Genomic DNA, 25815 nt, shown 5'->3' with positions numbered 1-25815 from the left:
GCATACACGGCAGGCTGTGCAACCAAACTGGAACTACTCAGTGCTGATTTACTCTTGCCTCGTAAAGCGCTCTACTTTTGGATGAAATATGAACAGAATTTAGCCGCATAGAATTAGTTACGTACTGTTCAACAAAAGTGACAACCAATGGGGTTCGTTTATACTTACTGGATGTCCATTCGCTGTAAAGACACGTATGCCACTCAGAAACGTCGAGCCTTTCCGGTATACGGCGTCTGCCTTCTGAGAGGAAGCTGCTAATATTCGCCTAGTGCATAGTTGCGACTTTTCAGCCATTCTCTGAATGAATGCGACTATTGTATACTCGGGCTCCTGATGGCCGGTTGGTTGTCGTTGGTTTTTCCTCCTTGAGCCTGTATACGAACATTTTTAGTAAGTTACCGCCCTTATTGTCAAGCTGTCCGGCCAATCAGTAATGATGTATTGCCACAAAAAATGAAAATGCTCAAGACGTAGAAGATAGAGCATCCTCCATCGGAATCCGCGCTTCGTCGATTCTAGTTTAACGTCAACCAAATATTCGAGTTCTTTGTCATTTCATTTCTATTTTTATTTTATTTTGTTTTGTTTCCATTGATTTGACGTGTTACTTGATGACGTGAGAGACAGCGTTTGCCAAGACTTTGTCCAATTGCAACGAAGCACAGCCGCAGATTGGAGGAGGACAGCACGCTTAGAGAAGAAAAATAAATTAAACGCCCTGCGGTGACTAAAAAGGGACGACAGCGACTACGCGATATCCTAATGACATCCTTTTCGGTCAGCCCGCATTTCTATAGATATGGCATTAACGGGCACAGCAGCCCGTATTCGCAAAATTCGTAAGAATTTTCGCAGGAGTGTTTCCTCATTCCCGCGCACTCGAACGCCCGCCACTCATGATAGCGACCGACGTGATAACGAGACGATTGCTGCGGCGAAGGCCGCTTCCAGCCAGCACCTGCAGTTACAGGCAGCTCGCTTCATTGCGAGGGCCTCGAACCTCGCAGCCTTGGTTCAATGCCGTAGCATACGATGGTTTATTGGCCAGTTGCCTGATGCTAAAGTTATTGGTCAACGTGGTAGCTGTGGCTGAAAAGATGTTCCGCATCCGCCTCCTTGCCCGTGGGTCACGATGTCTAACACTCCCAGGGCTATAGTACAGATACACAAGAAAATGGAAGGAGATCAGACAGCCGTTGCTGTAGCTCAGTTGGTAGATCTTCGCAAGCGTGATGTGGAAGATGTGTTTGCTTACCACTGATGGTAAGTTGTCTTTTCGTCCGCTTTCATTTTCATTAATATTTCTACATTAAAATCGGTTAAGAGAACAGTTAATTTCCTGAATTCTTTATTAAGCTTCGTCGTCTATTCGCTTCATATGATTGCAACTAAAGAAAAATTATGCCCCTCGTTATTCTTTTTGCTCATTACGTATGCGGAGTTTTGCGAACACAAGCCAGTTTGGCTTCTTCTAATCTCACCCTATAGCCCCATTTCGCTTCTTTCCACTTATTCATAGCTTCTTAGTCTAACCAAACTTTAGGGATTACTATTATCATCATCAGTAGCCTACAGTGCCGGGACGAAGGCCTCTCCCAGTGACCTACAATTACCCCTGTCTTGCGCGAGCGAATTCCGATTTGTGCGGGCAAATTTTCTAATTTCAACACACCATCTAATTTTTTGTCGTCCTCGACTGCGCTTCCTTCCCTTGGCACCCATTCTGGAACTCTAATTGTCCACCGGTGTTATCTACCCTACGCATTACATAACTTGCCCACCTCCATATTTTTCTCTTAATGTCAACTAAACTTAATGTCAACTATCAGCTACCCCCTTTTGCACTCTGATCCACACCGCTCTCTTCCTGTCTCTTAACGTAACGCCTAACGTTTTTTGTTCCATCGCTCTTTGCGCGATCCTTAACTTGCTCTCGAGCTTCTTTGTTAACCTCCAAGTTTCTACAGCATAACTACAGTTAGAATGCCATAATTGTAGACTTTTCTCTTCAAGGACATCGTTAAGCACCCAGTCATGATTTAGTAATGTCTGTCGTCGGCGTTAGAACCCATTTTTATTTTTCTGTATTTCCTTCTCATGATCAGGGTGAGTAATTGTGAGTACTTGACCTAGATAAACGTACTCCTGCACAGACTCAATAGAAGCGGACTGGCGATCATAAATTCTTATTCCCTTTCCGGGCTACTGAACATTGCCTCTGTATTCTACGTATTAAACTTCAATGCTACTCTTACACTTTCTCGGTTATGGTTACTAGGGATATTGTTTCTTAATTCAGCCTTGTTTGAACCTAGAGCACCCTCAACTTTTTTCACGCAAAAGTTATGGGCTTATTACGTGTTTTGAGGTGCGCGTACATGTATTGGCCTTTCCTAATAATTCTATTTACACGCAATATACAACCGATCGCGAAATAACAATAACTTCGGGGCACAGTAATCTTGCCTGCCTTATCTATAACTAAAGAACACTTTGGAAACGCTTAATTATATACATTCTTCAAGCTAACAACGTTTTCCCTGCGTGTGAACTGAATTGTATCGGCGCTATTGAATTCGAGTGGGAGCTTCATCACGTTTCTACAGCACAGTTTACATCGTGGCCGCACTGCAATGGGCCTACAAGTGCATGTATCAGACTTATGACAATGGTCATGCGGTGGCTGCCATGCTGCCACAGATCATTGTAAAAAACAAATACATATAGGCACCAATACCACTGTTTGACTTCTAACCAAGTTTTCGCAATGAGGGAGTCACATGCTGTAAGTGTTCTTACAGAGGCATCCTTGCGTGTTCCATGCAAGCATCTGTCATACGGCAAGATGCATTGGGTAATTCCGTAATGCTTCGCGTTTATGAAAGCGACACTTGTCGCCTACCTTTTCTTTGTGCCTTATGCGCGCATTGCGTGATTATGGCTTACGAGAACGCTTATAGGAGAAACCTTTTAGCCGAGGCTGTCCTGGTTGAAATGCGAGTGCGAAGCGCAGAGTCGAGCTCAGTAGGCAGCCGTTGAAACTTGAATGAAATGTGTCGCGTTAAAAGGGAAAAAAAACTCAAATTATATTGAGTGGTGGTTGCTGAATTTTAAGTTATGACCTCAACCGTCTCCAAAAGGAAATAAATTATTCACCAAGCGTTCAGTTGGCACTTACCACCCGTGCAGGTGAATTCGCACATCGAACTCTAAGCGCGTCTTTGAAACACCAGCGGCTGCTTCTGCAACGAGAGACGAAACGGGTGCATAATGACCTTACGGGTCTGCTTACGCAGACTGGGTTCATCTCAGCCATCAAAGCTGAAAGAAGGCATTATTCCATTGGTGGCGATATTATTTCGCAAGTTTTCTTCAAAAAAGGTGTAGCGATGACTCTGGTATTGCGTTGCCGCAAGCAACGAATGAGGTAAGGACTGAAGTGTACCTTTCTGCATCCACAGCCCATCCACAAGTTTTCCACTCACCTCACCCATTTTCCTGATGCTAATAAGAGCTGCAGTATCTTTGAGAGGGCGATCACCACTGTGGCAGTCATGGGGGCTCGAACACAATCGGAAGTGTACAACCGCCTGAAATCGTATTTAACCGTGCATAGTTGGGCAAGCACCGAGGATCGATGTTCTTTCAGTCCAGGCAGATCAAGTGCTGCATCTATAGCTTTGCAGGAACCTCGTGCGTACTGTGGTTGTACTATAGTAATTGAGTCACCGCATATTCGACGACATTCCTCAAGAGACGATTCTTAAGGGCGTGCAGAGTTCGGGCCTGCAACGTCGAGTGGATAAATTAATATATTCATTCCACTCCTCTCGAACATTCTCAACACGAGTGGGTGGACGACAAGTTGGATGGAAAATCATGTAGCATTATGTGGTTCGGTGCCGTCGTCTATATAGATTCTCAATGTCCGTTTTCTTTCTTATGTTTTTTTTTCATCTAGGTCGATGACATCACACCGTGGTTGACTATGGGCTTGTTCCCAATTCGCCATGGCAAGAAAGGCTGTATACCTGTGACGTCTAAGAGAATCATCTTCACCCGCACAATAGAACACGAACTCACGGTTGGAGATAAAGAAGAAGGTGCGCCATACACGAGCAGAGGCCATGGGCGCTGGCTCACTCAGTTGCTGCCAGATGACGAATCGGTCAGACATCCGGGTCAGGGTCTAATCCCCGTCGTTCAACTACACACGCCACAACAATTTTCACGACCGGGTGTCCATTTTTTTTTTTTAACAAAGTAAAACATACCGGAGGAAATATTCGCAACGGGATGAGGCACATGTCTGCTGTAGCAAGAGTTCGAGGACGACTCAGCACATCGTAATGTAATGCCACCAAGCAAGAGCTGTAGGGAACGTCCACCTTTCAGAAGCGCTGGGATTACCCGCCGCGGTTGCTTGGTGGCTATGGTGTTTGGCTGCTAAGGACGAGGTCGCGGGATCAAATCCCGGCCACGGCGGCCGCATTTCGATGGGGGCGAAATGCGAAAACACCCGTGTGCTTAGATTTAGGCGCACGTTAAAGAACCCCAGGTGGTCAACATTTCCGGAGTCCTCCACTACGGCGTGCCTCATAATCAGAAAGTGGTTTTGGCACCTAAAACCCCGTAATTTATTTTTTTTAGAAGCGCTGAGATTCAACGCAGGTGGAAGCATTAGCTGGTCTGCAGTCGAGATAAGCAAGACAGGTTTTGAGTATTGGCGGAAAAAGATACACGGAAGGGAGTGATAAAGTCGGAGTCGTTACAGGCCTAGATAACTGTACAATATTTTGATAGAGATGTTCAATGAATAGAGCAAAGATAGAGGAGAGATAGGCAAAATGCTAGACTGCAATATATGTACATACGTATGATACCTGATAAGCTCAAGCAGACTAGGTCACTATTTGCTGCCGCCTCGCTTCGACGGGGATGCTATTAGAAGTTATCGATCATCACCATCATAACAGAAAGGTATACAGATTTCTTCTTTTTATGTAAACCGACAAGAATTTAAAATTAAAAGGAAGAGGGTGGAGCAAGACGTGGGAAAGGGGGGGGGGTAATTATTTTTTTCGCTTTTCCTTTAATATTATACTATGTGCATGCATGGCTGCGTAATATGTATCATACAAGCCATCATAGACAAGTGGTTGCAAACTATACTACAGCTTGACGACTAGTGTATAGTCGGTGTCAAAAGTTTACAGACCACAGCATTTGAGAGAACACGGAGTATTTCCGCAGCCTGGGCACGCAGCCAGGTATTAGGGTTTCCAGCGCGTACAAGCTATACGCCAAAAACATGGCGTTGTATGGTTTCAGTAGTTACGGGGGCAAACTCTTTTGAAGATCAACAATTGCTCAGATCCGTCGTGCCGCAAACTTTTCACGCTGACCGTGCATTGGTTTCAGAAGAACGTGCTAGTGCATGGCGCCGACCGTGCATGGCGCCGCTCACTCTTGTCCTCCCCACCCGCTTAATCAGCAACGCAGCCCAGATAATTAGAAAATTGAACGTTGCCTTATAGATTATGTTTTCTTTGACGTCCACGTTTTAATTAGAACAGGAAGTAAGATCATGATCGTTCGGCGAAGACGGCAAAGTTGCCGTATACGTTGGCGATCGGCACACGTAAAGAAACGGAGAACCACGTTCACAAAATTTCGCTTATACGTAGGAGCGTTTCTTCGTTGTTCAGAGGTTGAGCCCACTCCTTTCAAGCCAGTGATCGGATTGGTAGCAAGACTATTTGCTGCGACGATGGCCAATATATCGCAAATTTTTGCAGAAAAACTGTTAGATCGCCGGAATCTCAGTGCACAAGTGTTTCTGCGTTTCTACCTCTTTTCCAGTGTAAGGTTGTAGCAAAATTGATGTTTACTTCCGGATAACCTTCACGCCTTCTGCATCTCATTTACCTTTCTCTCGTTCTCTATTCCAAAATTAGTTTTGCTGAAATCTGAAATGCGGTAGAAGTCTCACGCAAAATCGCTATCCACTTAAATGTGGCAGAGTATTACAAATGTATACACTTTCAATGTCCTAGAAAAGCAAACGCCGCAGTTCAAAACCAGTCGTACTGGTTCTGGAATCAGACCTGCAGTGTGAACACTGGATTTGTTCTGTTCTGTTATACGTCGGTTGCTTTGCAGAGATCGAGGTAGAGAGTGCACCAGTTACTCCATTTATTTATGCTCTACTGCCAAAATAAGAGTCCCTATTCAACATATAATAAATAAAGTAATAAAAGAGATAGTAAAGTTAACCGTAAGATTACAATTCTCTTGGACCAACGGATGCAGACTAAATGTGTAGACCGCATTTGGTTAGCGGAATGGACAGACGTTGTCGAGTGACCACTGCCTCATCGCCGACGTCCCTCTGTCTTGAGGTCAACCAAGAGACTTAGCAATACGGCAGATGGAACCCTATATAATCTATAACCCAAATACAAGGCGCTCGAAGCAATGAACTAAAGAAATAAAAGTGCGGAAGATAAGTTTGAACCAACTGAGGAATTACCATTTTGCACAATGATTATGCATGTGTGTGGCTGGCGTGGCTTGCTTTTTCGTCTCGTCTTTTGTCCCTCCCTGATGCAAGGCTGTTTCGAAGACTTCGTAAAGCCATTGTTACTGCTCTGTTCGTCAAACAGCTTCCGTATTAGACAATATCCATTCCGTAATATACAACGGAATGCTTAGGACCATATCGACTTGATTTCGTTTACTATTGTTTCACATAGGCTGTATCGTTCACTCGATTTCATTATATTAATCTTCTGTCTGTCCACTTCTACAGCACGAAATTGGGCAAGTTGGTGTTGAGTTATCTTGCAATTGGCTGAGTATAACTGCCAATCACGTCAATTCATACAGCCGATTTATTCTATTATTCCTTCAGTTGTAACCCATCGCTGTTCGTAATTATTATTAATCATTATATCAACCGATGACATGTGCATTGGATGGAAATATTTGTGCAATATGTTCCCGTTACAGTAGTGCCCGCTGGGCGACGTGTAACTATAAAAATTAATAACAAATCATTACGCAAATGATTCGCACATGGCAGCGCTGTCAAAAGACGCCTCGATCCTGCTAGTCGAGAGGGAACCGGCGAGGTACAATACTTTCAAGCTCTCATTCCCCTTGTAATGTGCAGAAATAAATCTAAGTGATAGCGGGGGGGAGGCCGGTTCCTACTGCACTGCAATAACGGGCGTAAGCCAATTAAAAAAATTGAGTAGGGTTTGCCAATTTGTGAAAATTTGTCAATAGTAGGGTTTGGCGTATTGTATAAAAAAACGCCAACTGGAAGAATAACTTGCTAACACGGTAACGCCTGGCATCCTAAAAGTTATAAGGCCCCAGCCGCACTGAGCGCCTCCATTTGGCTCACGTCGATGCCATCGTTTCATCCGTGTCGAACGCGCGTAACACGCCAATGCAGCTCGCGATATCACGATGGACAAGTGCGGGCGGCGCGCAACAGTCGACAATAACGACCGTCGTAACAAAAAGAATAAGAGAGAAATGTCATAAAGAAATAAAAGGAACACATCGGGACGAGGAAATAAAAGCGGTGCGCAATGGATGCCCCGCGTAACGCGCCCGCTCTCCTCCCGTACACTTGTGTGACACCCGTTCCCACGCAGACCTGTCGTGGTCGCCTCGCCGGTGCGCATTCGGGCACGCACGGACGCCGCCGTCGCGCGCGTTGCTATTAACGCCGCGCCATTTGACGCTAGCGCATATATGCTCTCCCCCCCCCCCCCCCCCCCCCCCCGTGTTGTGTGCTGGCGGCGCGACATCCGTGACAAAGCGGGCGGCCAGCTTCCGAGTGAGACAGAAGAGAGAGAGAGAGAGAAAGCAAAAGTTTGAGTGCATACATTCCAGGCCTAGCTAAACACCCGTGCAGCGTTATGGAAGCTACACGTATACAGTTGCCGGCAGAATATCAACGGGACGTACACACTGTTACGACTTTGCACCGCTGCACCACTATTACGACTATGTGGTCCCGTAGCGCTCGTCACCCGTTTCGTGACAGAGCGTTGGTAGCGAAGACTCCGAGCCAGGCGTCGATGAGAATAACAAAAGGGACTTTATACACTATATACAGGTCATTATACAGGACATGAAGGGATCGGCACTGGGGCCGAGAGCTCACAGCAAACGCGACTGTTCCCGCACGGCAACGTCCGGCGAAAACGCGTGACACATCTCGCTCCAGTCGAGAGCGGCACTGGCTCCCGGTGGGTCGGCGGATCCGGTTTTTCAGGCGGCGCGCCTCCGCTTATAAGCCCCCAAAACCATTGTCACCCAAACGGCCCAATACAAAGCGAGCACTCGACGGTCGTCCGAGAGGTCCAACCAGCGACCGCGCTGGCCACCTGGTTCAATTGTGGCGGGCGCGGTGACCTTCAGGCAAGGGCCGGAGGTCACCTAGTGGATGTCTACGGCGCCGGGCTGTCTGGCACTTGGCGACACGTATGAACACGTTGTATGCCGATGCTTCTCCGGAGGACACCACTGCCTGACGGCTCAGCATCTTGACTTGTCAAGGGAGAATTAGGGCGCTGCGCCTTTCGGCGCAGCCCCGGGTTTGTCCAAAGGGCGCTCGCCGGATAAATTCTGCATCTTGCAGATTCGGAATCCGGGCTTGTGGTAATGGCACAACAACACGCACATCGCTGTCTGTAGCTACGTACACGAATCGTTCGCAATTTGGGTGATCGCCTTCTATATTGCGGCGTAAACTTTAGTGATTGGTGAGAAAATGTGCACCAGCCCTTTCACTCGCCTCAACAGGGGCTGTATATATATATATTCACGAGGTTTTCCCGATCGAAAGAAGATGGGCCGACTCCGCAGAGCTTTTGTTCTTAAGAGGTGTTAGGCATGCCTCCTTCGCTAATAATATGACCAGCATGACAATTGGCAGTAACATATTCTTACGAAGTACCTGGCCATTGTGGAATCAGTGGCAATGATTCCGCCGATAACGCTACTCGCACATCACATCAAGAAGAGCACAGCGTTCCAATTCCGCTTTCGATGACAGACGCCGCAAGGCAGCTTCGACACCTGGCAAGCGGTCTCTCACTGACCGAGTGAAACTCGCAAAACTTAAGACTTACACGACTGTATCGATAAAACCCCTCACTGCAACTCCGACCTCCATTCGGACTTTCCTCGACGTGAAGCTACGCTTCTCTGTCGCCTTTGATTAGGAGTTGCCTTAACAAAGGCATACTCTACTTTAATTGGAACGACCGACACTGCAGCATGCGAGGTCTGCGACACCGAAGAAAATATCAACCACCTGCTGTGCCACTGTCCACGATATGCACCAGAAAGACAAGAACTTGCTAATGCTCTCCAAAAACTGGACAATCGGCCGCTTTCCGTGCAGGTGCTGCTGGAACACCGCCCCCATCGCTCGTCAGCCCATAAAGCGGTGAAGGCACTTTTGTGTTTCTTGAGGACGACGGGCTTGTGTGAACGTCTGTGACAATTAGTGCAATTACTATTAGCCCACACGCGTCAGCGAACTCACCGCTAATTTCCTTCCCTCCTCTCTCTCCCTGTCACGTTTGTTTTCCCATTCACCCGGTGTAGGGTAGCCAACCGGACGTTATTCTGGTTAACCTCCCTGCCTTCTGCTTTTCTCTTTCCTTCCTTCCTATTCTTACGAAGAGTTCTAGCATAAGAACTTCTTTGTAAATACGGGTCCCCTTGTCTCTAGCCAGCCGCTTTCACGGAAGGCGACTCTTCATACGAAGAGCTATGTTTATCGTGCAGGGCGCTCCGCGGACGGCACCCCGTAACACTAGTGTGCGTGCACACCATCCAGCACCAGATCTTTCTGGTGAGCAGCACGCCTCACCAGATCACCGTGTGCGTTGCAGCTATGGCGCTTTGGGGTGCAAGAAAGGACGTGCCACACTGTAATGGTGGTGCAAGCCGGCTATATAACGCCTTGCAGGCCCACTCTGGGGCACACTCGGCAGTATACCTGAACATTCTGGTTCGCATAGCTACTGTAACCAGATTCCAGTCGGCATGCACAGCAGCTAGTTCGACACCACTCACGTGTTCCCCCCTTATTGGTATAGACGGCATCGTTATAGGCTCTCGCCAATAATTGCAGAATTGTGGATGGGGAGGGAAAAAACGACGCTGCGCTTCTTTGCGCTGAATGTCAAAAGTAAGCACCGAACATCAGTGGTTGTACGCATCAGCCAGCGCCATGGACCACTCTGACTGAAGCGAGGCAAACGTTGCGCATATTTGGTGTTTACAACAGAAAACACCAGAGCACAGGAGACAGATCTTGTAAATCATTTAGCTGGGCGAATGCTGCACGCTATTGGTGCCGCTCTCTTCAGCGCCCCGAACCTGTCAACTTTCCAGCGTGTCGCCGTCGCGCGGCGACGCGTGTACGCGCCCTTGTGAGCGGCAGCAGCGAGCAGACGTCGCGTGTCTGCCCGTCTCAATGGGCGCCTAACGAGCGAGCGTCGCGCCGCGATTCAAGGCGCCTCTGCCGCGTCAAAGGCCCCGCCGATGTGCGTCGTGCGCCCGCGCAAAAGGTGCGAGCGCAGACGCGCGCAGACGCGGGGTGGGGGTGGGGAGTGAACAGCGCGGTGACGCGCGGGGAGCGAGAAAGAGGAGCGAGTCATTTGGCTGTGCGCGGCCTTGTTAGCGGCCTTTTCGTTTGGGACAATTTTATAGTGACTTCGGCGCTCAGAAGCCACCACTTGTCGTGTAGCGTCGCCGAGTGGCTGCCTCAAAAAAGTGAACTCACCTCTCTCTTTTCTTGTTTCATATTTAGAAGTGGTGAAATGTCTTACCAGTCAATTGAAGCGTGTACTTAGCGAGTAGGCGCGGCGTTACAAAAGCAAGGAAGTGAAGCGCAAATTTTACGCTGTCGTTCGTAAGCGTTTGCATGGTGCTCGCATGCATGCATGTAGCGCCGCTCCGGGACGCTATAGCGGCGTGATGCCTGTCAGCCCTGTAAAGTAAGTCGGAAATCATAGCTGTTCACTGCTGATAGAGTTCATACAGCGGCAATAAATCTGTGCAGCATGCCACACGTGGTATCGACGCTCCTCACAGCATTAATATATATATATATATATATATATATATATATATATATATATATATATATATATATATATATATATATATATATATATATACTCGTATATACCTTAGCATTCGTTGTTCATGGTAGTCAAAATTTATCCGGAGTCCCCTACTACGGCGTGCCTCATAATCAGGTAGTTGCTCTGGCACGTAAAACCCCAGAATTTATCTCAGCGTTCGTAGTTGTTTTGAGAGAAAGAGAGAGAGAGAGAAACGAAAAGGGAGAGGTAGGGAGGTTAACCAAGAACGTACACGGCTGGCTACCCTACACTTGGGGAAGGGCAAAGGGGAAGAATAGATAAGGAGAGAGAAGAAAAATAATGACGCTCAACGACGTGCTCTACAAGTTAAACTCAGCCTATTAGATAATAGAGTGCTCTCAGAGGAAAAGATCTTGGGACCATGGCCTCTGCATTCTTGCATGCGAAAGGCTACAAAATCTCTTCTGCACTTCTTGAAGGCTACTGGACTGTACGAGCGCTTGTGACAGTAGACATTCCTCTGCGACTGACTTTGGGAATGACTAATTACTTTGAAGTTATTACCACACCCATATATCGAACTCAGAAACACTGTTTAAGTTAGAAGATAATAGAATTGCACGCGTTTCCGAAAGGAAAAAGAAGAAAGAAATGGGACGCGGCAGGAGGCAAAGTGATATGTTAGCGCCGGCATGGCCGTATTCGTTGTAAGTTCCTGGGCTGTGCCGCGAGCAGTAGTAACGATTTAAAGCGATATGATTACTTGCATACATTGAAAGACATTGCTTATGTCCTTGCCAGAGCAGGAGCTGTTGAGTTTGTCAGCAGCAAAGCCAGAATGTGATGTGAGAGATGTGTCCATCTTGATGCCGATTTCTGGCGGGGCCGTTTTCCACACGCTCTTAGGCTCTTGCTTGTCTTTGTAAAAAGGATTAATTAGAATTTCAATAAGTTTGTTCCTATGTTAAAACACCTACCCTCCGCAACCTGAGGTTCAGGTGGCTCAACGCAGTGAGATGTTAAAACACCTAAAATCCACAACGACCAGCTCCATACATATCACATTTCACATCGTAAAGCGTGCGCCGTGAAAGAACGAATTAACTGGTCAATCGGTGAATTTTTGTTTAATAACAACTTACAGACTGAAACGTGGTTTTGCTGTCAGACGTATGAACTGCTGCATGGAACTTACATTACTGTAGGGGTGGGCAAATATTGGAAGTTTCGAACACGAATCGAATATAACACACTGACTATTCGTACTCGCAAATGACTATTCGGTATTTTCGAATATCGAAACTAACCAAATATTTCGCAAGAACCGACTGTTAAAATCTGATTACGGTTTTTCGTCTGCTAAACAAAGTATCACAAGTTTTCACAAGTGAGTTAACAAATGTTTTCGAAGCTATGCTGAAACAAAAATTTGGAGAACGCTTAAGATCGCCTTTAAGAGTGGAACACGATAGCATTCAAATATCCCTGAGTGCTTCTCACGCTTCCTGACAACTGCAGCGTCATCATCATCATCAGCCTATTTTATGTCCACTGCAGGGCGAAGGCCTCTCCCTGCGATTTCCAATTACCGCCGTCCTGCGCCAACCGATTCCAACTAGCGCCCGCGAATTTCCTAATTTCATCGCCCCACCTAGTTTTCTGCAGTCCTCGACTGCGCTTCCCTTCTCTTGGCACCCATTCTGTAACCCTAGTGGTCCACCGGTTATCTAACCTGCGCATTACGTGACCTGTCCAGCTCCATTTATTTTTGTCTTAATATCAAGTAGAATATCGGTTATACCCGTTGCTCTCTGATCCCAAACCGCTCTTCCTGTCTCTTAACATTGCCTTGCAGTCTTCGTTCCATCGCTCTTTTCGCGGTACTGCAGAGTATGCAACCGTGATTTTTAGCGGGAAACACTCGCGGCGAACGTTAAGCACGAAGGCGGGCTTTCTGGTAGAAACGCGGCCTCTTGCCCGGGCGGCGTTGAGGCGAAGGCGAGTGCCATCTGTAAGTGTTTCAAGGAAGCGGGCGTGCCGCTCCGTGGACTCCGAGATGTTTACGCGCCGGCGTGGGCAAATGGCGGACGCCGTCTCCGGTCTATGGGTTGTAGAAACACTGGAAAAGGGGTTTATTTAGGTTTTCGCTTAACAGAATTATGTTCTCTCGTATATTCATATTACAGCCCGAGAGCTATCATGCCTACAGGTTGTGTTTAAGTTGTAGTTTACGATTTTTGCACATATTTTAGCTTGAGAAATTCTATTTGTTCAGTCAATTCCTTGCTTTACATGGAAGGCCTGGGTATGTGTGGTTCGAAAAACGTTTTGCCGAAACGACGTCCGACGTTGGATTTTCTGCGACACCAGCTCCTTAACGCTGTCGCGTTAAAATGTGCCAGGTGCCTACGGGTGAATGAATTTCCTTGTCAGCAAGCTTTGTTTTCTGTTTCGCGGTAGAAGCCTACACGACAGCCTGTGATTTCTGCTTGTAGTCTGTAATTTAATGTTTCTTGCAGTCTAATCATGAAGCAGTTTTATCTTTTTATGCTGCACCAGTGATGTTTTCCTTGCAACGCTCCCTTTCACATGCATGTGCCTACGTCGTACAAGTCTTTCAGGGGCTCTTTTCTTTTTCCACGCCTTATCTTTTTTTTTCAAGAACCATTTATTTACTGCTTTTGGAAAAGTACTCATACGGGAATCATTCATTTTTGGAAAGCTTGTTTGCAACAAGGCTTTAAAGATGTTGATCAAGAGAGTATTCGTGCGGTTATTTTAATGACTATCAGTCATCTTGTACATAAAACTGATACTAACTGTCCATGATAGTTATAGCTGTCTTTCTTTCACTAGTCAGTACAAGCGTGGTACCTAGTTATGCCGAAATAAATATTCATGCTGTAAATATATGCGTCTGCGTTTGACTATTCGATATTCGATTCGATATTCGATACTTGCTATTCGCATTCGATTCGTATACGGAAAAGTTTATATTCACTCACCTGTGATATTATGTGATTGCCCAGCACACGTACATGTGCTGGAGCGCGGACGTTGGGCGATGATCTAGGCAGCGTTGGCAGGCACCCACTGACGGAGGATGGTATTCTCGGCCCATGGCCTGACACTGCATGCTGGAATACGGACAAAAATAAAGGCGCTGTTGAAGTTCCTGCATGACACAAAACTAGACGAGCGGCTCTAGTAGGGCCGATGTCGAATGTACATTAGCATTTATTCCTTCTCTTGTCCTCGTAATCATCCATTCCAATATTTTCGCTCCTTTTCCCTCTTCCCCAGTTCAGAGTATAATAGCAGACCAGAGGACACCAGCTCAGGTCGACCTCTCTGCCTTACCTGACAACAAGTTTTCTCTCTTAATATCCGATACAATTACGAGCCACAAATATAATCATCTTGCTTCAAATCCTTGTATTTAATAGTCAGAGACAGTCACTGAAATGGGTGGTACGTGCAAGACGCCCGCTGTTGCTCGGCAAGCCGTGCAACACACCGCTTCTCCCGATATTTAGCGTTAGGCAGCTGACAAGCGCGCGGTTTCAACACGCAAACAGGACGTGTCGAGTTGTCGCGCCTTTATTCGGAACCGGTTATATAGCCGCGCTGAGCCTTCAGGACACGTCACCGAAAGCGACGCACAATGCAGCCATTAACGGCGAAACCAGCGCGCGCGTCAAACGCAATCTGGGCGCGTGTCTCGTGCTCGATTGTTTCTTCCACCTCCGTCGTCTCGTTTCTGATCTTTAGCACAGGTAGTCGCGTCCACACGAGAATGCATGCTCTTTCTCATGCACGAGAATGCCTGAGAAACAACACCAAGTATGTCCTGTCGCGTCTTCTTAAGCTGACTGCATTTCTTTTCTCTTGCCACCAACTGCGATATTAATTTTTATCCAACAAGTCCAAGCGGCCATGATTTTCATTCATTAATTCATTCCCTCTGTTGACTACTCGTTTCTTGTTCTTTTCTACCGCTCTTTTCTTTTTCTTTTTGTGTGTATGTGTGTGTGGCGGGCCCAAAGTTGTTCGATGTAAGAAGTACTGGGAATATTCAACTTCAGTCTTTACTTACTTCCAAAGTCTCAAGTTAGCTTAGCACGTCTATGTTAACAAAACAAGCACGACAATTCGGCATTTTTACTGCGCCGGAGCCTTCACCAGGTCATTTTTGATCGGTTTCGCCCTGTTACATAAACTCTGGTGATCAATCCGCACATAATAACGAAAGCACAAAGGTTGGCGTTTCACTGAGGAGACTGTGAAAGACCGAAAGGCCGCGCCGGACATCGGTCCGAAGAGCGATGTAGTAGCGACAGGTGGTCGCTACTACCAATTACTACTACCACTGTGCCACCTGCATGTAAAGGAAAAGAAAGAGAAATGGTGGTTATTTAGGGTTAGCATCACGTCCGCACAACGCACAATAAACATAGAAAGATTTGAAGAGCTAGGGGCACGGCCTATGTGGGAACTGTAATGACCCCTCTTACTAAACACGACGCTACTTGTTTCTATCCTCCTGAAGACTATATCTAATCCACATGATGTATACTCTTCCGCTGTTTTCCTTCTACTGCCTACTATACGTATGGTCTGCAATGTCACACATATGGTCAACCAAAACACAAAAGCGCAACTGTTATTTTTTTTGCTCTTAAGCACGTCATGTGTACTCTTAAGCTACAATTTCAATGCATATACATACTATCATGTCACGAAAGCGCCCAGTTATCCATCTCACTAACCAGACTGCGCAAGAGCGGAATAAAAAAAAAACTAGTAGAAAAGTATTTACCTTTTCTTTCATCGTATTTTTCACCGTCTCGTCAATCAGATGGGCGCATTTATTTATTATTAATATAGGGAACTCTCTACCTATTGATTATATATATGTCACCACATAAGCGCGTGCGCAGAAATATGCGAATCACAGCTGTCGCCTTTAGTATGCATACAGCCACCTCCATTACACTGCGCAGTGTATAGTGGAGAACGTTGCGCAATCTGCAGCGCGCCCCGTGAACAGGCGCGTGCAACCACCGCCGCTCTTCCTGTCGTGCGTTACCCTGCATATAAAAGCGTCACACCATATACCCTGCTGCTCCCCAGTCCCCACTCCGTATGTTTCCCATACGGCTGCATTTGCCCGTCCGCCGGGGACATATACTTCCACACATCGCGAAATAAGACTCAAGGCTTGGCCAGTGTAGAATGCTATTGAATTAAGTACAGCGCCTTGGAGAAGAATTTGCGCGCGACATTCATTTGCAAGGTTAAGTTCATCTGGGTGCAGACTCCCCTCGCTCTCAACCTTTATTCATCCTCCTCATGCTGATTGGCGACCCGGCGCGGTGGCTTAGTGACTGTGGCGTTGCGCTGTTAAACACGAGGTCACAGGCTCGAATTCCGGCGGCGGCGCGGCCGCATTTAGATTGGGGACGAGGCGCTAAAGAGAAAAATAAGTTGAGCTACATTAGTAAATTGCCCGTCTGCAATACCAGAATCCTACCGTGAGAGGAGGGTTAATAAGCAAGAAAAGACGGGCGGCGTTGCTGCCTATACATAGAAGTTCCCACAATAGCTCGCTGTGCCATCGTGTGTTCGGACCGCGTTGGCTCTGGACCCATTAATGTGTTTTTGGTGATGTGCCACGTCGTGTTTCAATGTAGCCAAAGACTGATTTCAGCAAGTGTCGAGAACCTTTACCGCGCTACAACGGCCCAAATACGAGAAAAGTGCGTTAATGTCCGTGACGTCACGCTGACGCAGCGGCGCTGCAATTTCAGCGCGCGAAATTCACTAAATTAAAGTTTATGAGGGGGAGCGCGCGCGTCACCCAGTCCGGCCGCAATATGGCCTTCATTTTCTCTCCTAGTAATCGGTAATGAAAGAATACTATTTTAGGAAAGAAGATTAAATTAACGAGAGAATATACTTCATCAGTCTAAAGAGATTTATTTTTTTCTCTTTTGCGTCCCTTCAACGAAGTGCTGCCCCGTCTTACACCGTCGCGGTGGCACGACGGCTATGGAGTTTTGCGGCTGAGCACGATTTCACGGGTTCTACTGCAGGCCGCGGCGGCCGCATTTCGAAGGGGGCGAAATGCAATATCGCTTCTGTTCAGTGCCTTTGGTGCATCGTTAAAGAACGCCATGAGGTGAAAATTAATCCGCACACGGCGTCTCTCATGGCCCCTGCGTTGCTTTGGGACGTTAAACCCCGTCAATCAATCAATCAATCAATCAATCAATCAATCAATCAATCAATCAATCAATCAATCAATCAATCAATCAATCGAGTAGCTGCCCCGTCTTCGCGAAATGCGCGCCCAAGTGCACGGTAACCTAGATTCTAAAAACGATTTCACCCTTTGGGGTGCATATTTGCCACACAACGGTATTCGTCATCTGTCTTGCCCACATTTCCTTTCTTTCACGCGGCGGGCCCGGTACTTCCAAGTCACGAACGGCATGCGCGTTAGCAGCGTGACAGACCATTCTCGACAGGAACGAGCGCAGCGTTTTCGAGAAAGGAAACGCAAGCAAGACAGACGACGATTATTGTTGCGTGGCAGATATAGACCCCAAAGGGTGCAACGGTTTTTAGAGTGCATATAAGCGCACTTTGCACGGTAGCCCTTATATACGTCGCCGCCCAGAGCGCATGGCAGGTGCACCCAACGTTCGTTCGCGTATCTCTCCTCTGCTTTTTTTTTTTCTTCCAGCTTGCGTCGCGAGGACGCTTTTTAGTGCGCGCAGCTACGTCTTCGTATACGAGCTTGTCGCGGCTCCGCCAATGCCCGCGAGTCTTCGGCATGGTTGCATTGTGGCGCCGCTACACGACTCGTGGAGGGAAGAAAGGGGCCATCAATCTCTCGCGCTTCAAAGCGCGTGCCACGGTGCGCGTTCGGCCTATTATTCTCCTCATCCCTGCGCGCGCGTGCCTATATGTGCGCTTTCGATGGCCTGGAACGCGTGCTTCGTGGGCGCTCGCTCTCTGGCGCGTATACGCTTCGCAGGCCTCTTGCAGTATACGTCGGCGAAAACAGCGACAGAACAAGCTTGCGCCCCCGCAACAGCATGTGTATCCGTGACAGCATACAACAATTAACATCTTTTCTTGTCCTCCTTGCTTTATTTTTTTTTTTTTAAGGAAGGGCCGATTTCTTTTTTTCGATACTTTTTTATGTTACTTATTTCCCTTTGCCGAATGCACTCCTCGTTTGTCCGGTATCCAGATCCACGCGCCAGTAGCAGCTTCGTCTTTGAAAAAAAAATTTTCCCATTCCTCTCTCATTTATCTACCCGTAGTGCAAGCACGCACAAAGACGCAGAACGTCGTTTTATTTTGATTTTTTTTTAGCAAGTGCGTGATACTGCTGCTCCATTTTCGCCTCATTATTATTCTTATTTCTTTATCTACTTTCTTACGTTATATTTCTTTTTCGCACTGCCTATGACAGAATCGAAACGTTTTCTTAACGTTTATATACTATACACTCCCGTTCTCGGAATCCACACATGAACTATGATGGGTTGAGCGTTGCTAAATAGCACGAGCTCAAACGCTTTCTTTTTTTTTTTTTTTTCACGGCTCGGTGGTTACGGGCTCGCTTTCGAAGGCGCGCGAGACGTCGACCTTTGTCGCCAGAACGCTGAAACCGCGCGGGAGTAAATTACGCACCCACAATAGAGCGCGCCCCTGCCATGTATACCGCGTAGAACAGCCAAGGCGACTGACGGCGCCAAAGGACGTAAAACGTAGAGTGAGAGAATGAAGGAAAACGGTGGCAATTGTCGATCGCGAACGCCGGTCGCGACGCAACGCCTAGACAGCCGCGTGCGAAACACGTGTTCGAGCAGCGGGTCTTTGTGTGTGTATGCGTATATATAAATCTATATATAAACATAGGGAATTCGCGCGAAACCACTCTTGGTTCTACAGCGATAAAGAATCGTTGTGCGTTATTTACCGCGTGGTCATGCGTGTGCGCCGTTTATAAGGGTGATATATAGCGTTTTCCCGCTTATAGTGTATAGGCAGACCTTCAGCGCAGCGGGGCGTGTGTCGCGAGGTTATATCGTTGAACAAATACGCGAGCCGTAATTCACGTTGGAACAAGAAGCGTATGTCAAACGACGTGGAGAAGACGCCTGTACCTAAGCGCTTGTTCCACTGAAATGTTAATTAGAAGAGCGGGATGTTTGATTGGAGCGAGAGAGAAAAGGATAAAGAAAATTAGTTTGAGAGAAGCCAGATAGGACGGGCGTGTTCCATACAGCACGATGTGGAACGAGAAGGAAGGAAATGTAGAAGTTTACTATATACAGACTCGGTCTAGTTGACCTTACCCTTCGTGTGCTGGTGGGAAAAGGAACGAAAGAGAGAGACAATAGGCATGAGTTCAGAAAGTTGCGTGCACTAAACTAGGCACAGCATACGTATGTACTGTAAGAGTGCTAAACGAAAATTTCGGCTTTGCAGTCAATCAAACACTGCCGGGGTAATGGGTACTATATAGTGCATGGAATTTCGCTTGGGTTAATCAGGCACGCGGCTTAGTTCTTGGTTTCAGCGCGCACGTGTGTGTGCGCCCGCAGGTCTAGTCGTCCGTGTTCACGCGCAAGCTGGCCGCAGCTAAAAGGCGCGCGAAGTACAGAGGGAGAACGCCGCCTTCGGTGCCATAAGTCCATCTCCGCACATTGTGCAACCGTCGAGAACCGCACGCGTCGCAGAACTCGGACAGGTGGTACATATATACACGCACGCTTTGGCCGACTACAGCGCACATACAGGCACAAACTTCTCCGAGTCTCCCCCGACCCTGCAGAGGATAATGCCGCATGCTCGTCACTTATCCTTCTTGTCTCGTATTGCTCCGACCGCTTGTCATGCATGCATGCGATGCGGCGCGGAGTCACGGGAGGAGGAGGAAAGAGGAGGGGGGCGCAGACGGAACCCAAAAAGGAAGCGACCGCCGCAAGGCGACGCGGGTCTGTGTCGGCGTTTCCTTTGGCGGCGCTTTGCTTCTTACATCGACTCTTTGGGCCCAGTTACACAACACGTGCGCGTATACACGCCCCTCGACGGCGGCAAGGAAATATATAGGCTCCGTCTGATTCCTGAACGACAGCCTCTACGTCGCAGCTCGTTCGATTAAAAGAAAAAGCGCGTGCTTTGGGCCAGAACGCGAGCCGCTCGTGTCCGCAGGTATACTCGCGCGTCCGCTTGCATCGAAGAACGAACGAGACGGAAGAACGGTCCAAAGAACTCGTGAAGGAAAACACGACTGGGGTGGGGGAGCTACGGACGGAATAGCGACGGGCAAAAGCCAAGATCGGCACTGCACAACGTGAAAGCGTGGTGTATGCGCGCGGCTATATAACATCGATATACACAGGCCGTCTTTGGAATGGGATGAAGAGGCCCGTCTCGTCATTCAATTATCGCCTCTCGCTCGCGACCGCTTCGCTTGCGCCGCAGCTGTGGCGCGCGGCACGCCGTCGCGGCAGCGTCCGTCCCAACTTGCGAAATATTTAACGAGTGATTTCATGTCACCTGTCGCGCTTTAGACTCGCCGGCGCGTGATGTCGGACAGGCTGCAGCATAGCTGCCGTACTATGCTACGCTTGCACACCGTACTATACAGGGGGTCTCAGCGAACACGTTCGATATTTATTTTATTTTTATTTATTATTATTGTTATTGGTTGTGGCAGAGAGCACAATTTTAGTCCATGTGCTGGTCTGCTCGAAGAAGCGGACGTCTTTTGCAAGAATAAAATAAAATGCATAATCGACCAATTAACAAAAATGTCTAATTAAGTTTCTGACTAATAACTTTGTGGCACATATTGCAATTTACAAATTCCAGCGGGTGAGACTACAAGGCATGTTCACTAGAAACTAATTGTGTGGGTGGCGCCATTTACGAGGTATGGGCCATCAAACTTGTGGCAGAAGTGCAGGTTCCACTTAATTTCTTAACAAAACCTCCTTTCATGCACTGAAGCACAAAAGTAACTGGAACGCCAATGCATTTCTCTGCAAAGTTCTGGAATCAATATCTTGAAAGTCGTGTCATCCTGAGAATTCACTCCAAGTGTATCCGCCTTGCGAACTCGCCGGCTAAAAGTTTGTAAATTGCAATATGTGCCATAAGGTAATTAGTTAGAACATTATTACTGATTTCTTGTTAATTAGCCGATTATGCATTTAAGTTTCTTGTGCATGTTCGCCTCATCGAGTAGACAAGCTCACGGGCTGCATAATTGTGCAATCCGTCACAGGAAATTCTTGAAAAATATTGTGAGCGTTCGCTGAAACGCCCGGTCCATTAAATCAAGTTTCCTCTTGACGTAACTTGTTCTATGTTTGATTCCCACCCGCGACTCTTCGCCGTGGTATTCGTCTCCGCCTAGAGCGTTCCACAGCCTGTCTGCATGCGAAACAATTTACGCAATGCCAGAACACCGGAAACGTGACAGCAGATGATGATGATGATGATGATGACAGTGACAACGGCGGCGATTATGATGGTGATGATGATAACCATGGTGACAAGCAATGTCCTTAGATTATATAGCTTCAGTCTGAACGCTTAGGAGCGGACTGGGCCACCTTGCTGATTCCCGCCACGCTTCATGGCAGTCCCAACCATGAAGCGAACTTCCTACTATGAATAAGGTATAGCTTATTTTATTAAAATACCTAAATATCTAAACGCACCGGAGAGTTTTAAAGAACGAGTTTAATTGGACGTATGTGCGAGGCGCCCCGTTTCCAAGGGGATGCTCATGCATATCATCATCGTCCTCGTCGTCTATCCGAACCGATTCAGTGGCGGTGATTTGGCACTGGGGACAGCAGGAGAGACTGTGTTGTTTATGTGTTCTCTCCCGCTGTCCCCTTCTTTATTTGTGGTCAATGTAATTTCCAGGTAATTTTGTTTAGCCGAACGAAATTTTTTTTTTAACTGCCTGTGGAAGATGGCACAATTTTGACTCTTGAGCGAAATTACTCGATGAGGCGGCCGTTACTCCAACAATAAATCGAAATGCGAAGTTGATTAATTAACATAAGTATGATAATTACCTTTCTTAATTAATTACTTGACTCATATTTCAATTTACGAATAGTAGCCGGTGAGCGCAAGGCGTATCCACTTAGAACGAATCCTCAGAACTGCACCATGCAGTTTCGAGATATTAATTTTCAAAGTGTGCGACGAAGTGCACTGGCGTTTCAGTTACTCTTGTGGTTCTGAAAATGCATAAAACGGCGTTTGCATAAAAAGAAAAAAAGAAGTGAAACAACAGTGCATTTTTAACGCGTGTTTGACGGCCCAAATCTCGAAACCGGTGCCATCCTCTGAATTCGTTCTAAGTCAATATGCCTTCCAAACTCACTAGCTACAATTCGTAGATTGAAATATGTGCCCTAGAGTAATTAATGAAAATGGTAATTAGTGTAATTACGTCAATCAGTCAGTTAGGCATTTTGATTTCTGGTATATGTAATGGCCACTTCATTCAGTAATGAAGCTGAATGGTTAGAATGGTGCTATCTGTCACAGGCAATTCTGACAAAATTTGTGCACCTAAAGAGCAGCTATGTAGTATATTGTAGCGAAGTGACGCAGCCGTGAGATATCAGACGCATCAACTCACCAGGGAGACGGAAGAAGAATGGGGATGAGTTCTGGCAGGGGCAAGTCCAAATTCACAGGTACGACGACGAGAGTAGCATTTCAATAACTAAATTTATTCACTTGGCATTTGCCGTATTAAGTTTAAACTGTATAAAAATATTTACAAACAGAACGATGTCATACCCGTCGTCGTCGGCCTGCCTGACCGGCCTGGTCTCCCCTGGTGAAGTTGCGCCGTGTCTGCTGCTGTCTACTTGCTCTCTCAAAACTACTCGAACTACTCCTTAAATAAGTTTACACAGCATCCAAGAGACACTTTTCTCCACCAATGAGGTATTTCGTTACCCCGACCAATCAGGCAAGCCGACATCATCCAATGAGCGGCAGAGTTCAAGGGGTCAAGAAATGGTCGCGTCAACACTCCTTACACAAAAGCACTCGGACCATAACTAATCGGCTTTTGACAGCCGAGCGTGGGACGAGGACGCGTCAGGTGCACGTGTGACGTCAGGCGCGGCGGCTGGGCGGCAGTACATGCCTGGCGCCGCCGCGATTATTCGGGGTACAAAGGTTCGCCTCCGCGTCAAAATTCCCAGAAAACAAGCAAAGAGGCTCGCGCTATACTCTTTTCGCGACACCTTCCCCCTACGAAAAAGAGTGTCCCACTCGTTACAAAGCATTACTACAAAACCAAATTAACAAATTAACACGTACAATTTAAACACGTACATTTAGGGATTCATATAAAAAACTGAAATATCCGTAAGGAAGATTTAACATCACATAAAACAAAACAAACAACAAACAAGTTTTAACAAAATGGAAACAAAATGCACAAGACAAGAAACATCAAAGTTCAATCGCGCGCTACACAATAAAATTAACAAGGAAGATTATTCGCTTGCGCTGTGATACACATCAGTGTCCGTGTCGTAAGCAGTGATAGTTCTCGGATCGGCCTCGTTGTGGAATGTCCTCCAGTTAAATGTACTCCAATTGGAGTAAAGTTTAATCCCGTCCGGGTTCTTGTCTTGTCGTCCACGATCACTAGTCCACGTCTCACACAGACGATCACACGCGGCATGCCTCCGGTCACCACGCGAACTACATTGATGCACCACGCGAGGAACACAACACATTTTCTTTTTCTTTGGACGTTCGTTATTAGATTCGCTGTCTGTGTCGTCATCATCCGAGCACTGTCTGACGTTGCACGGTTCTAACCGCGCAACATTAAAATCGTCGCGTTGTTTGCCGGTTTGGTTCACCAACATCTGAGGAGGCTCCACTCGGTGGGCCACTTTCTTGGCGTTCTGGTTTCCGCGTTGAGTTCCTTGGCCTACCTGCAGTAGAGGCTCATTTTTGGAGCTTACAAAGGGGGCGACACTGGCTGGCTTTCTGTGGGCGAGCGGCTGTTTCTGGCAGTCAGAGCAGGATAGGACGTACTTGCTGACGTGGCAAAACATCTTTGGCCAGAAATAACGGCGGCGAACTTTCCCCCAGGTGCGCCTGACGTCGAGGTGGCCCGCCGAGCTATCGACATGACAGTGCCGTAACACCTCCGACCTCAAACACCCTGGGACAACGAGTGTCATGCGACCTTCTTGAAAGCCTTTCGCTCTTCTATACAACACACCGTCGATCAATCGAAAGCTTCGTGCCGTTCTTTTCATTCTTCTGACAACGGGCGCACTCGGCTGCTCTAGGTGCTGTATTATTTCTTGCATCCAGGAATCCTCTCTCTGCCTTTCGCCGATGTCCACATGATCCAGCACGAGCAACGGTAATGGATTTTCTTCGCTTGCTGGTGCGGAATCATGGGGAAGTCGGGAAAGCAAGCCGGAGTTGCTCTGCTCAAAGTTAGAGCGCTGCCGTAGCTCTGCGTCAGTCCCATTCTCTCGGAAAGGCGATGCGAGGGGCTGACTTTTCGCCAAACTGCCAAATGGTCGGCCGGGCGGGTCCCCTTCGCATGGTCGCCCAGGCTGCTCATCCCGACCGCCGCGCTGCTCGTTCCATTGGGGTCCGTTTTCGCGGAACCGTTGTAGGCACTGGGGCGCGATGTGGCCGATGCGGCCGCATAGCTGGCAGCGTGGTCGCTCGTCGTCGTCACGGGAACTTCTCGCTGGCCAGGGCATTGCAGGGCGACATACATCTTCTTCAATAGCCTTCAGGCGGTCGAATAATGGGGCCATAGAGGCCGCGATCGCCCTCAAGTCCCTGTCGCGGTCGGTGGCCTCTCGCGGGCAGTGACGCTCTGCAGCAGCGCAGGTGGCGAGACATGTCGGAGGCGGTTGCATTCTTGCTCCAGCGGGTGTCACTCCGGCTGGAGGTGCCGAGGCGTATGGGTAGCACGACTGCTGGCCGGTAGAGAAATAGGTGCCGGTCACTTCTGGTTGCGAAGCACGCACCATCAAAAAAGCTGCCCAATCAATTCGGCGTAAAATTTCGAGGAAAGCAGAGCAGCTGTCCGGGTTTGCAACAAGAATTTTTTCCAGCACGTCCGGACGCAATCCGCGCACGAGGTGCCGCATCCGCTCCTCTTCCGTCATAGATGGATTGGCTCTCGTGCACAGCTGCACAACGTCATAGTAATAATCATCGGGAGATTCTGATGGCAGCTGCGTTCGGTTTTGGAGCCGCAAATATGCGATCTCAACTGAGTGGCGACTTGTGAAAGACGTTTTTAAGAGCGTCGTCCACTCTTTCCATGTATTAGGGGCACCCGTTAAAATTTTCGTGGTATGCCACTTTTTTGCATTGCCCTCTAATGCCAAATATAAGAATTTTACTTTCGTCCCTTCATCCCAGTTGTTGAGGGAGGCTACGTATTCGTAGCAAAGCAGCCACTCGGATATTGACTCTTCTGGTGTGCCTTTAAATACTGGCGGTCCGATGAAAGGTTCCGCTTGAGGGGTGGACATGGTAGTGAGGACAGTAGGGGGTTCGGTCATAGTCGAGCTGTTAGAGCTAGGTTCTTCGGGTTTGTTGCCACGGC

At 47.6% G+C, this 25815-nt stretch overlaps 1 protein-coding gene and 1 long non-coding RNA gene across 4 annotated transcripts in view; one reads left to right on the top strand and one right to left on the bottom strand.

Moving 5' to 3' along the window:
• Hr51 (photoreceptor-specific nuclear hormone receptor 51) overlaps positions 1-25815 on the top strand; it is a 65582-nt gene that overhangs the window by 955 nt on the left and 38812 nt on the right. The window lies entirely within an intron of this gene.
• LOC129387609 (uncharacterized) overlaps positions 1-25815 on the bottom strand; it is a 56556-nt gene that overhangs the window by 14673 nt on the left and 16068 nt on the right. Inside the window, exons 2-3 of one of the 2 annotated variants that reach the window (XR_008614771.2) lie at positions 14153-14284; positions 3182-3245 (exon numbers count right to left, since the gene is read on the bottom strand). This is a non-coding gene — a long non-coding RNA (uncharacterized lncRNA). The remainder of the gene's footprint in view (positions 1-3181; positions 3246-14152; positions 14285-25815) is intronic. The other variant, XR_011892796.1, reaches the window with a different exon arrangement.

The sequence above is a fragment of the Dermacentor andersoni genome, chromosome 2, assembly GCF_023375885.2.
Source record: "Dermacentor andersoni chromosome 2, qqDerAnde1_hic_scaffold, whole genome shotgun sequence".
In the NCBI taxonomy this organism is placed as follows: domain Eukaryota; kingdom Metazoa; phylum Arthropoda; class Arachnida; order Ixodida; family Ixodidae; genus Dermacentor; species Dermacentor andersoni.
The sequence above is the reverse complement of the archived record's forward strand: the minus strand, read 5'-3'. Positions and strand labels throughout refer to the sequence as shown.